Raw genomic sequence first — 14,520 nt, 5'->3', positions numbered from 1 at the left:
CCCATAAAGGGATCTTTATCATTCAGGCAAAGCTTTGCTATGCAATACAATGTATAATAACTCAAAGAAACATGAACAGTTTTTGAAACAGTTACTGCTCAATGTAGAGAAAAGGGTGACATAAACAATGACCTCCGTCTCTGCCTTTAGCTGTAACTGTTCTCTTAGCTACCAAACTAGTATGTGGCTTTTTGTTGCTCATTCAGGCAGCTGTGCCAGATAAGAGCGGAACAATACTGCCTTGTATTAAACTAGATCTGGGTATTTCACCTTAAACACTAGGGTTGCCAGGTCCCTCTTTGCAACCGGTGGGAGATTTTGGGGGCAGAGCCTGAAGAGGGTGGGGTTTGGGGAGGGGAGGGACTTCAATGCCATAGAGTTCAATTGCCAAAGCGGCCATTTTTCTCCAGGTGAACAGATCTCTATCAGCTGGAGATCAATTGAATTAGCAGGAGATCTCCTGCTGCTACCTGGCAGTTGGCAACCCTATATCGGCTGGAGATGAGTTGTAATACCAGGAGATCTCCAGCTAGTACCTGGAGGTTGGCAACCCTACTTAGCTGAGGTCCTAAGCTCTCCTTGATGGTTAATTTCTATGCTGGCAAATGACGTGTAAGTGAATATATACCTAAAGTGCTCAATGAGGGACCAAATTGACTAACCGCCCACCCCCACCTTCTCTCCTTTTATTCAGCCCTGATGTAATAACAGGTTCTGAAAAATGCTGCAGTGAGGTGTCTGAGTGTGTATGATATTTGTGGATTTCTGAAGGCAAAAACAAAAGGCCTGTAATACCTTCTATTGGAAATAACCAAAATAATATAAAACCGTTTGCAAGCTTTCAAGTTCTGTGTATTGGAAAACAAAAAGGGAAAGGGAGAAGAAGCAAAAAAATGAAAATTGTAAAACGAAGCAAAAACTGAAGCAAAAATGAAAATTGTAAAAAGAAACAAAAACTGATCTATTATAGTAGAAAAATTGTAAAAAGAAACAAAAACTGATCTATTATAGTAGATCATATCCCCTCTCAGTCTTCTCCTCTTCAGGCTAAACATACCCAGCTCCTTCAACCTTTCCTCATAGGACTTGGTCTCCAGACCCCTCACCATCTTTGTTGCCCTTCTCTGGACACGTTCCAGCTTGTCTACATCTTTCTTAAATTGTGGTGCCCAAAACTGAACACAGTACTCTAGTTGAGGTCTAACCAGAGCAGAGTAAAGCGATACCATCACTTCGCGTGATCTGGACACTATACTTCTGTTGATGCAGCCCAAGACTGCATTTGCCTTTTTAGTTACAGCATCACACTGCTGACTCATGTTCAGTGTTTGGTCTACTAAGACCCCAAGATCCTTTTCACACACACTACTGCTCAAACAAGTCTTCCCCCATCCTATGATTATGCACTTGATTTTTCCTACCTAAATGCAGAACTTTACATTTGTTCCTGTTGAAGTGTATTTTATTAGTTCTAGCCCATTTCTCCAGCCTGTCAAGATCATCCTGCATCTTGGCTCTGTCTTCTACCGTATTTGCTACCCCTCCCAATTTAGTATCATCTGCAAATTTAATAAGCATCCCTTCTATTCCTTCATCCAAATCATTTATAAAGATGTTGAACAACACAGGGCCCAGCACAGATTCCTGAGGAACTCCACTAGTCACTTCTCTCCAAGTGGACAAGGAACCATTAACTAGCACTCTTTGGGTATGATCTGTAGTACTGCCATACTCATCTGTAGTACAATCTGTAGTACAATCTGTAGTACGGCCATACTCATATTCTCCTCTCTTAGTTCTAAGAGCAAATGTGTAGCAGTAAAGGTCAGTGATAAAACTACATTTTAAGCTCTAAATGTAGTTTTAAAATGTTAAACAATGTCAAAAAATAGGGCTTAAAATTTATTTTGTGTTTGATAATTTACATTGGAATCCAAAGTTAACAGAATCTATTTAATGGTATTTGTATTGAAAACACACACACACACACACACACACAGAGAGAGAGAGAGAGAGAGAGAGAGAGAGAGAGAGAGAGAGAGAGAGAGAGAGAGAGAGAGAATTAGTTGTGTTAGTCATGTATAAGTGATGAGTAAAAGGCTATGTTTATATTCAAAGTTAGTGGCCATTTCATGGCCACTGCAGTCTTTCATCCTAGTCCCTTCATGCCCATCAATTAAAATCCTCTTCCCAATCCCTGTACTATGTGTCCCTACCAGTAAGGTTGCCAGGTCCCTCTTTGCCATCGGCGGGAGATTTTGGGGCGGAGCCTGAGGAGGGCAGGGTTTGGGGAGGGGAGGGACTTCAATGCCATAGAATTCAATTGCCAAAGCTGCTATTTTCTCCAGGTGAACTGATCTCTATCGCCTGGAGATCAGCTGTAACAGCCGGAGATCTCCAGCTAGTAGCTGGAGGTTGGCAACCCTACCTACCAGACACATGGCATTTTCAGTAATGGTTCCTCTCCTTCAGAATGTCCACCCCCTTGAGGTTCACCTAATGCCCCATGTTGCTGTCCTCTATGCACTGGCCCAAAACATTTCTTTTTACCCAGCCTTTTCACTTGAGGAAAACCAAATTCAAGTCACCCTGCCTCCAGTTTTCTGCATCAGGTAATGAGATGTGATTACAGTGTCGATCACATCTTCAGCGGATGGGGTTGGCACAAAGAGCGCTGTGTGCTGCCTGCTCTTTTGAACAACTGTCATGTTACATAATGAAGTACAGATTTTTTTCGCCAAAATTCTTATTATCGAGGCAAATAGTCCCTAAATAATAATATGGAAAATGCACTGCCAATCTTTTTGATTTGAGAAATTTTCAACAATGACGGTCAAATAATAAAGAACTCACAAAGTCTGAGCTAATTTTCATCACATAATATTCCCTGGTTCCTTACTGACAAATCCTCACATGAGACTGTGTGCGGGCATGCACACACACATGTACATAGACACTGTCACTAAATCCCATAGCTAGTTTCCATGTTTCTCATCACTCTGTGTTTCTTGTTATATTAAAATGTCAAGATTCTCCTTCTTTCTAGCATTGCAGGCTTTCTTTCTCTGCCATGCAACTCACAGTATGGGGACAACCGTAATATTGACTTGTTTTTTTACTCTAAATAACAGCTAAACAACAGCTATAGGCAAGGGAGACTCAGCACTGGATAAGGAAGAGGTTAATTCCTTTCCTCCCATACCAACACACATACACACACAAAAAAAAAGAGAGAAAAGGGGGGGCGCTTCCCTCCAAAATGGCTACTTTATTAGGGTTGTCAACCTCCAGGTGGTGGCTGGAGATCTCCCGCTATCACAACTGATCTCCAGGCAGCAGAGATCAGTTCACCTAGAGAAAATGGCTGCCTTGAAAGGCAGACTCTATCGCATTATACCCCATTGAAGTCCCTCCCCTCCCCAAATCCTGTCTTCCTCAGCCTCAACCCGCAAAACCTTCGGGTATTTCCCTGCCGAGAGCTTACAACCCTAGACTTTATATATTCATTTTCAGGGAAAGAGTTATAAATTCCCCCTGGCCCTATGCTGTGGTCTCAATTTGAGTGCCACACCCCTAGCAAGCAGCCCCCTTTTAGGTTAAAAAAAACAACAACCATAAAGAGATCTAATCACAGAGGTCTAGAACAGCTTGGCCATTGAACAGGCGAGTGAGGGGTTTTCAGTTTTAATGTAACCAAAAGAAATCATTTAAGCCCTGTTCCTTTATTTATAAATTTATTATCTGTAACAGTTATAATAATGGAAAGCAATTTGAACTCAAAGCAATTGTTTTAGATGTGTTTCAAGGGGTCTGAACACATCTTTCACTTTTTTCCCCTTTTAAGTCCTCATCCCTTTGCCAAGCCACAGTATGCTTTTGAGAGGCCTCTCAGTTTCAAAAGTGGTTTACCATGTGGTATTGTGGGGGGCATTTGTGTGGTGGTTTCGCTACCTGAGAAACACACGTTTCTTTGTATCCCAGCTATAATTTATTATACTGGCATGATTTTCATCAATATCACTTTGCAGGGTTTTTATTTTTTGGGGGGGTAAAGTATTTTTGCAGCCTGCTCCTTTGCGTATTTATTCCGTGAGACTTACTTCCATGCAGTCTTAGAGCGAAACCAATCCAAGTATGTTGGTAGGCTGGATCTTTGAAACTTCTGTACGAAAACTGCTTTCCTTAAATCCGACCCAGAACTCTCTTGTATATAAAATTCAACAAAGAGTTCAGTTCACATAGTGTGGTTATAGGAAGAAGTGAAAGTGTTGGAAACTAACAATGCAGTCCTAACCAGAGTTACAGTCTTCTAAGTCTGTTCATTTAGAAGGGTATAACTGTGCTTACGGTTGCACTGTCACAGTGATTTCAAGACCTGCAGGGTTGTAACTCATGAAAGATTTATGGATATTAAATATTTGCCTAACAAAATCATCCCGAACTTCAAAGTTGCGCCACAGAGATCATTTTAATTATAGTGCTTTCTGCCAGTGAGTTCAGCTAAGTTTTCTTTTGGCATGCCTTTACTGCAGCAGACAGCGACGCAGACAAACAGGGCTTGCACAACGGTGCATTCCCACACCAAACAGGAATCACGCAATTGCACAAAAATCATTCAGTGAACACGTAAATCAGAAACAAGTCAAGCAAAGAAACAAACACAGACTAAACGGCACAGGGACAAATTTCATTCTGTGTGCTGCAGAAACATGAGGGTATAGGCTTAAGGAGACTGCAGATAGCGGCCGTGATCCAAATGAGTTATTTATATGGGAAACCAGAGCTTCCTTAGTTGTTTTCACTGGTACATCTGAACAAGGACAGTCTTTGCTGTTTTTCAGTGTAGCACATCTCCTTGTGGGAGTTACAGAAGTGAAAAGGACAAAGGAAGCCCTGGGCTTCCAGCGCTATTCCAATTAACAGACAGAAAGAATTCTCTCTGAAGCAAACTCTCTCTCTGGTGAGCTGAAGAACAGCCAGCACTACAGCACCATCTAGTTTCTAGCTGGAAATACTGATTATTTATAAGCAGTGTTTGCATTTCTGCTCGAAAGTCAGCTTCAGGAGATCAGTTGTGGGTTTTTTTTGCACTAAGTAGTATGCAAACATTTTGAAACCATCAGCACTAACTTTCAAAGCCCTTTACATTTTGATCTTACTTCTTAGTAAAGTACCTAGCGATGGTCAGTTTCATATAACATACCAGGTCTTGGGAATCTCAGACTTGCTACAGTATTGGAGATGCACAGAATCACCCAAGGTATTTTGCCTAATGTTACAAAACAAAATATAATCCCTTGATTGGACAGCTGAAGTTACCAGTGTTCATAAGTATTTATTAATTGTTAGAAATGTGTTTGCTTTTCCCATATTGTTTTTTGTTTTGTTTTTTGCTGTCTAGATACATCTGACTTATGGTTACCCCTGGTGGGGTTTTCAAAGTAAGAGTCATTCAGAGGTGGTTTGTCATTGCCTGTCTCTGCATCATGACCCTGGTGTTCCTTGGAGGTCTAGGCTTACAACAACAACAAAAACAAAAACCAAACCCTTCAATGTAAACTGAAAAGGTAGTGACTTACTCAAGTCTTCAGAGCTGAACAGAGATTTGAACCTAACCTGGTCACATCCAACCACAACACAATAGCACTAAACCTCTCTGGTCTTAGATTTACTCTTTGATTTCAGAAATTGAAATAGAAATACTTAGATCAACATGCAAAAAAACCTGGTTCAAAATATTTGGTTTTCAATCTAAATCCTTCATTGAGAAGTACTGTAAATAGACCCAAACAGGTTCTGAAATCAGAATATAGCCTATTTGTCCAATTTCAAAGACCATATTGTTGTATTTAATGTGCCATTTTATTTTTACATACCTATATACACTGCTAAAGAATAATAAAAAATATAAAAATGCAATATATATAAGACTAAACAATTAAAACCCAAACAAGTTCCAAGCAAAAAGACATGTAAAACATTATATATAATTCCAGCAACATAAAATAATAAGCAATTTCAGTAATACAAAGTTGAAGTACCGAGGAATATCTTCTAAAGAAGACTCACTAGTTTACTGCAAAAATTATCATTTCAGAACTAATGTCTTTTCTCTGTGTTGTGCAGCTTAGTTTTATCCTTGAAGAAAATTACTCATTTAAAACTGACCCCACCTGTAATTGCTATTCCTCAGCTAAAACTGAGAATCTCAAATGTCTGTTCCTTGAGCATTTCTGGTAACTACCGGTAAATGGACACTGACTGAAGCGGAGAACCATGAATGTCTCTTTGAATATCTGAAGCTGTCCTGTACCACCTGATCTAGCTTAGCATTGTCTGCTCTGGCCAGCAATGGCTCTCCAGGGTCTCAGGCACTGAAAGTATTTCCTAGCACCAGATACTTGGGATATTTTGTATGCTAAGCATGTGTTCTACCACTGAGCTGATGCCCCTTCCCATCAAACTGTTATTTGATCGTGATAATGAAGTTCAACCAAAATGTTTCGAGGATGCTTTCAGAGTCCTGATTCTGACGTTTAAGATGAAAAACAGATTCCACCCTTCTGCATTAATCAGTTCCAAAATAGATGCAATCCAAGTATCAACATAAATAGTTCCTTGCCTTTAGTCCCCATGGGTACATTCTAAAATTATTCTTATGACTTTTATTGCATAATTAATAAAGATATATGTGCTGGGGGGTGCTCTGGTCTGGCTGAAGCAGCAGTGGCATCTTGTGTAAGTAAATGAGGTGGTATCTATCAGGCCCTGGGCTCGCTACCCAACTACTTTTGCACTCTGACCTCCCCTTTCTTGAGACGTCTCTTTATGCAAGCTCGTCTAAATTTTCTCCCCACGGCCTGGACCACGGGCAGATATGCCAGAGTCCCCTATGAGAAAAGGCTGTGTTCTTGTGCCTCTGGACAGGTTGAAACCGTGGCCCATGTACTACTACATTGCAAGCATGGCTCACTTTTACGGGAATAGGTCATCAAACCCCTACTGATAGATTGCCCTGGTGGCACTGATAAGGAGCTAGTTCGATTTCTTTTAAGTGATATTTATCCCCAGGTTACTGCAGGGGTTGCTAGCTTCCTGGGATTTATATTAAAAGTTTAAACTTTTAATGTTGTAGGGAGACCTTCGTCAAAAAGTTTATAAATCTCCTTTTAACCTCATTATGTACTTTTTTAAAATGTCAAATAAAGGTGTGATTTGATTTTTTTTGAAGTAAATGAGGCTTCTTTATCTACAGGCTTTCTAAAATTTGATTCATCCCAATAGACTGTGACTGAAACCAGGGTGAGCAAAAAAAGAAATGCTTTTTTGGAATGGGTGGGGGGAAGCACCCACTACTGCTTGGAGTCACAATGTGGGTTTTCCATAGCAAAAAAAGTATGGATCTGTGAGAAGTGGGTCTTTCTTCTAATTTAACACAAGGCCTGAAGGAAATTTTGGTTGCAGTGCTGCTAAACTGTTTAACTTGGCATCTAGTTTGCTAGTTCAAGGCAAAATGGAACATTCTGCTTGATCACTTCCTTAAAGCAAGACTCCAAATTTAGATTGGAATGTTTACTTTGTTTTTGCTGTAGGTTTGGCCTTTTAAAAAAAACTTGACAGATTTTTTGAAAAATAGGGTGAAAGAAAACACGCACAGTCATTTTTGTTGTTTGAAGCATTCTGAAAATCTAGCATCCCAAAGTTCAATACTGCTAGTGGTGACACCCAAAACGTTCCTCAAAAGAAATAAACTCTGCTCACACAATCCTCTGTCCAAAGTATTCACTACATACTGCAGGCATTAGGAGGATGTATTGTTTGCCTTGGCATACTTAAGGGACCACCCTCCACAAAACAGCTGGCTGGCACGCAGCAGTCAGACCAATAATTGAAGACATTGGGGATAATCAGAACTGTGATACTTTAAATTCTATGGACTAGAGGCTTGACATTAGGGTTGCCAGGTCCCCCTTCACTATCGGAGGGAGGTTTTAGGGGTGGAGCCTGAGGAGGGTGGGGACTTCAATGCCATAGAGTCCAATTGCCAAAGCGGTCATTTTCTCCAGGTGAACTGATCTCTATTGGCGGAGATCAGTTGTAATAGCAGGAGATCTCCAGCTACTACCTGGAGGTTGGCAACCCTACTTGACATCAATATGGAAAATGATGGAGAGCCAGTACAGAAAACTTAGAGGGATGAGTGGGTGACTCATTTGTTTTTACTGTGATGAGAGAAGGGGCTTTCTGTACCAATTAAGCAGACAGGCCAGTAGACGTTCAGCTCCATGTAACCAGCTGTTTAGTTTTTCTTTACAACTTTTTGATTTGAAATCACATGGTAAAAACCACTAGAACTCTATGGAGGAGCTGCTGATATTGGCGTGCGTAGCAGCCTCTCTGAGCATGCTCTCAATTGCATATATGAACTAGGGTTTAAGACTGCGTCTGCACTGCAAATGAACATAGCTTTTTTGATGGGTCTTGGGTGCATATGGTTTACAATAAAGATACTTTTTAATTGTGCAAATAGACTATCAAATTCAGGAAGCAACCTTTTATATTATACAGAACTTGTTGTCAGGCTGAAGTATCCATTATAAAAAAGAAAAAAGCAACAAATCTGATGTTTAGAACAGATCAGATATTCATTCATCCTGATTTGAAGTCAGTAGAGTGATGCCAATAAGTTTAACAGAACATTTCCAGATGCAGCCAAATACTACAGAGCCTTTATAATGCAGCTTAGCATTCATTAAGATTTAAGAAGAGTTTACAGAGGTGTGAAAAAAAATGAGGCTTACTGGGTCCCCTTATCTCTTTTGCCCAATGCCTTACCTACCCCTTAGGGTTTTGAGGTTAAAATGAATGAGGGGAGAACCAGGGATGCTGCCCTGAGTTTCCTGGAAGAAGAAAAATGAACTAATGACAGGCAGGTTGAATGAACATTTTCCATTTAAGACACTTTGGGCGAAAACGCATGGTCGCTTTATCTTCCTTTAATCCCTGTTTCAGCCAGGATTCAGCCAGGATCGAACACATGCGTTTCTCTTAATGTGTGTTCGATCCTGGCTAAAACAGGAATTAAAGGAGGATAAAGCAACCATGGGTTTTCGCCCAAAGACAATTCTGTTTAAGACACTAGGCCAGAGGCAGCAGCAGCTAAGCCTCTCTGCATGTAGGGAGCAAACCTAAGTAGGTCTGCTCATAAGTCCCATTTCATTCCATGAGACTGACTCCCAGAAAAGTGTCCTTAGAACTGCAGCCAAAGTGTCTTTTTAAAAGCATCCTCCCTTGCAGTTTGGATGCAGCTGACCAACATTAATCCTTACCAGTTTGATATCGGCCAAGTACATCAGCTTAGCCATTTTGATGGATTGTTGATGCCTTTGTTGATTCTGGACTAACTCCCCCACAACTATATTTTATAGCTTTAATCTAACATATATGTTGATGTAAAGGTGTTCTTTTTCCAACAGGATCAGCTGGCCCAAAGTCAGCACAAATGATTGTAAGCCACCTGAAAGCAAAAATTCAAGGTTCAGATACGAGGCATTTTTAAAGTTATTGCACATGGCACTTCACAGAGTAATAAGGAGAAAACAGAGATCCCTCCTCCAAGCTGTTTAGAATCTCAATTTCAAGGAGAGGGGGAAAGGAAGGAGGAAAGGGTATAATAGGGTTGCCAACTGTCCTGGAGAACAATGCCCTGCTCTTTAATAGAGGCTTCATAGAATGTTATTTACATCCATGGCATAAAAAGCTTCCACTGCCCATCCCCATGCATTAAGCATCCCTTAAACAGACAGAACGTTTTCATCCAGGACAGCTGACAACCCTACACAAGGGTACTGGGATGAATTAGTGCATAAAATGTAGTTACCTTTACTTACGATTAATTTCATTTGTGGGACAAAGACTACATGGTTACACTAATAGAGTCTCCCAAGAGGTAAGCTATGAGGAGGGATATAAAGAAGAGATAGGTGGCAACCACATGTGCTCTGGGAAGGAAATCCAGATGTGGGGATAGCGTGAAAAGGGTAATGCTGTTTAGTGGTATGTAGCTTTGGGTTTTTAGCGCAGTGGCATCTAGGCCATATTGCTCCATAGAATCATGCTACAACTCTGCACAATAATTTTTGTTCTCTGGAAGCCACCAGACCCAACAAAATTCCCTAAACGATTAGACCTTTCTAAGTCTGTTCAAGTTAGTGGCTTTAGAAGGGTGCGACTCTGCTTAGGATCTCTGCATGTAACCAAATTTTTTTTTTAATTAAAAAAAAGAGTTAAACTAGAAATAGAGCACTGAAGTTAACATTTTAAGAAGAGTCAGGTCCATATGGTGAAAATCAGAGGCTGGATTCACAAGAATGGCTTAGTGAGCAGATTAAATATTTAGCTCATCAAGCAACATGATGGGGCACCCCTTGATTAATATGGTTCCATGTCCAGTCCTTAGTGGAGCCAGGAAAATTGCCATGCTGGGCAAATGTCCTATAGCAGAACACTTGAAACAAATTCTGGTTCTTAAAGTTCAACGGGTTGAACATATAAGGGTGAGCCTAAATGAGAAGTTCTGTAAATGTGTGAAATAAGGGACCTTTATCTAGTTCAACCTTAAGGCCCATGGTTAGGCTTCCAGAAATAACAGCATCGGATGAGATTCATATACCTGGAGACTGCTGTTGTCTTCATTAGAACTTGGCTAGTGGCAGGATGGGAGGAGGTTCCAGACAACCGCAGCCAGGCCCAAGGAGAGCCATATGCCGTTTTCCCTATCCTATAGACTCATTTAAGGATTACTGCTATAAACAGCACCTCAGCCTGGGAACCAAAAGGACAAGGAACATTGTTCTTTATGTGAAAACTCTGTGTCTATAGCCAGAGATTATCCTCACTGCTGTTACTCCTTTAGAGGACGAATCCCTCCACCCTCTTTTCCAAGGATACTACTGAGATCATGTACTGCAATAACATCCTTGTTGGAATGAAGGGGGTTGTAGGAAATCACAATGGGAATATCTCTGATGATTTTATAATGAACCAAAACCCTGGCTTGCTTGTCCATTGGGATTTCTATAAACCATTCTCACAACTGCAATCTCATCCTAGATCAAAAAGCCCCAACATTTTTCCCTGCCTGTTACACCAAGCTCAGGATACATGCAGATATACTTTCCAAAGCATTGCAACTAGTAGAATGGACTAGAAACATCGCAGCAGCAAAGGTCTTCTCTCACGGTGGCCTTCTTTCATTTCTGGAAATCCTGGTCATGTTTCAGAGCCACTGGTAGACAACTAAGGTGCTTTCTACAAACAGTACGTGAAGTTCCCCTTCTGTTGTAGAGTTTTGTGATGCACTGAACTATGTTCCCAAAGTATCTTCTAGCATTGGACAAGCTTTTCAAGGAGCACAAAAGGTTGCAGCTGGAATGGAATATTTAGGAACTCTCTCTGGATCTGAGCCAGTTTTGAAAACACTATTTAGGGACAAGGCTTTCCCATTGGAACACTAAGCAGAGTCTATGTGCTTAAATCAAGAAACTGCAAACACCAGCAAATATCCTAAGGGCATATCGGCAAAGACAGGATATAAATGCATCTCCTTCACCTGCAGCAAAACGGCTACCACTGCAGACATTTTAATTTTCCCCCCTGTGCCATTTATATTGCTGTTTTCTTCTTTTAAACAGGGACTGGATATAAAACTATGTGGAACTGAGAACTTGAGGCCACACTTTTCGCAGGATACTGAAGACAAGCTACACCTTCAGGAACTATTGCTTTATTTATTTCAAGTAATAAATGGGAAAGCTGAGAAGAACCTTTCTTTCAAAAAAAAAAAAAAAAGTGTTCAGCCTGTATTCCTCCAATGGCTCCCGTACCATAATATTGATGCTGGCTCAACACTATCTTAATTGAAGGCCACAGCAAGTCAGGATTATTTTTTTTGTACCTGCTGTTTTGTGACCTCTTAAGGTGAGGATAATTTTATGGGCAATGCTGTGAGATATTATTTCTTTTGGCCAGTAGCGGTGGTTGTATTTTCAGGACATAAAGATTTCTTGCCCCAGAAAGCGCACATACAGCAACTGCCAGCAGAAGAAAGCACTCCAAATAGAGAACACTGAAACTTCTTTCATAAGGGCACCACTGCTAGCCTGCCTTGGAATTTGCCAAAAGGTATACAGAGTGGACAAACCGGCATACATTCAATTATTACCTTCATGTGGTCATTGGTACCATCTTTCCTGAGTTTATGCTCAATGCAATTTATTTATGTTGAAACTGTTATCGAGGCATTAACAGCTATTGCTCGAACAAAATTGGCAGGCGTATATCTCAAGCCAACAATTTAATTTAAACAATTTAAATTATTGCAACACGCTGTACAGGAGGGCTTTCCCTGGCGCAAAGCGAGGTAGCCCATTTTTAATGGGATAGCCATCAAAACCATGTTGCGGCTGTTCTGAGGCCCCTTCACTGGCTGCTTAGTTTCTGGGTCCAATTGGTGCTCACCTTTAGAGCTCCTCACCCGTAGACCACCCATATACTCAAATGCTCACCTCTTTCTGCCTGGTCTTCCATGGCAGCTTCATTCTCCCCAGCAACATCTGTTGGTTGTACCTCTTTTTTGGGTGGTTGCCCCATATTTGTGGAACAGTCTCTTATCAGTGGGAAGGGGGGCTTATACTGGCCAGGCTCGGAAATGGAAGTGTTCCAGAAAGCTTTTGGGGCAAACTGAGCAAAAAATGGAAATATGTTCTCTAGCTGTGAACCGGCTATTTTAATGTGGTATTAACGTATTCGTATTTACCTTCAGTCCTGAGCTATCAGGATAAAGACAGGCTTACAAATAAGTAAAAATCCTCGAACAGAGACTAACACCATGGAAGCCTTACTTATGTGTAGAAGCCATGCCCCAGTCACGAAGGGAGCAGCAATCTCCGTCACTAGATGCACTGTTTGGTTTGCAGCACACATTCAGCATTACTGCTACTACTATACATTTAACCCATTTTACTGTTAAATATCATGAACATATGAAGCTGCCTTACACTGAACCAAACTCTTGGCCCATCAAGGTCAGTACTGTCTTACTTAGAATGGCAGACGGTTTCCAGGGTCTCAGGTACAGATTTTTCACATCCTTTATCACAGTACTCAAAACTATTTCCTTGAAGTATATCTAGAACTTTGATATGTACATTACGGAATAACCTATGAAGAGACAGATTTCCCTCTATACTAGTCTATTGTGATGAAATACTGAAGATCCTGGATCTCTCAGGTGCGTTTAAATAAAGTTAAAGCAGCTGCACAGGAGGAAGGTTTGATGTGGCTTGGTGGCCATGGAATTTAAGGGTGTTAAGTCCCTGCCCTACATTTTCCCTGAAATCCCCTTCCCCATTGCTATCAGCTCTATGTTTGGGATGGGGGAGACAGATTGCCTAGCTTTTTCTGGGGTTACTAGCAGGAGAGGGATCTTTGTGCAGGCAACAGGGTAGGGAGGAGAAAAGAATGAAAGAATTACCGCTGTCACACTAGGATCTCCTCCTCCTTTCACACCTGATTTTAAAAATAAAGACAAGATGATGGAAGATGTTTCTCATCTAGTTGTACCTTACGTCCAACTGATCTTAGCCAACCATTAACTTCCTGACTATTTTGTTGTCTTTTAGACTAAAAAAGTATCTTACCTAGAAAAAAAGGGAAAGAATAAAAATGCCAGCAAGAGCAATTTAAGCCAAATATTTAGAAATCCCTACAGAAGTAATCTTTCCAGAGGTATCCTCTTACCAACAGGGATAAAATTTCAGTCAGCATTGTTTGGTTTTTACACAAAAGCACTGATATTAACGTTACTAATTTTCAAATGCATTTCTGAAATGAAAATTATGAGCAACAAATAGATTTTTAGAACCACCAGACTTTACTTCTGGAAAATCTAACATTTCCCCCAAAAAATCATTTCATATTAAACAGGAAAATTAACATCTCATGTTCTACACTCTTCTGCAGCCTCAAAAAGTTTTGTACTTCAAGTTACGGTACAGCAAGGCACATACAAATTCTCTTCCTTCAGAACACAGCAGAGATACTCCCTGAAATAATTTTAAAATCCTCAAAGCAATTAGAAATACTACAAACTTTGCATTTTTCTTAAAAACTTGGTTGCTACAAGACCACGCACATTTAGAAAAGTGATTTAACAAGCACATTAAAGTGACTTCTTTATATATGTACCTGCAATTCAAATATGCCGCGTTTCAATTGTTCTTACCTTGGATTACAGTGCTAGTGTTCTGGGTTTTCATTCATTTTAAAGATTAAACCATCTCTAGTACCTTTGAGGATTTACAAATTTATGAAAAAAATTAAACCCACCCCAAACTGCATTGGGGTTGAGTAATCATCTCTTCTTCAAAGTAGCATACTTTCACCATGAAGTTTGGGATTACATGTCGTAAGTGCTTTAGTCTAATGTCATAAGTCTTCATACTCCTCTTTTGGCCAAGA

This window comes from Euleptes europaea, chromosome 9 (assembly GCF_029931775.1).
Source record: "Euleptes europaea isolate rEulEur1 chromosome 9, rEulEur1.hap1, whole genome shotgun sequence".
Classification (NCBI taxonomy): Eukaryota; Metazoa; Chordata; class Lepidosauria; order Squamata; family Sphaerodactylidae; genus Euleptes; species Euleptes europaea.
Note: the sequence above shows the minus strand (reverse complement) of the source record.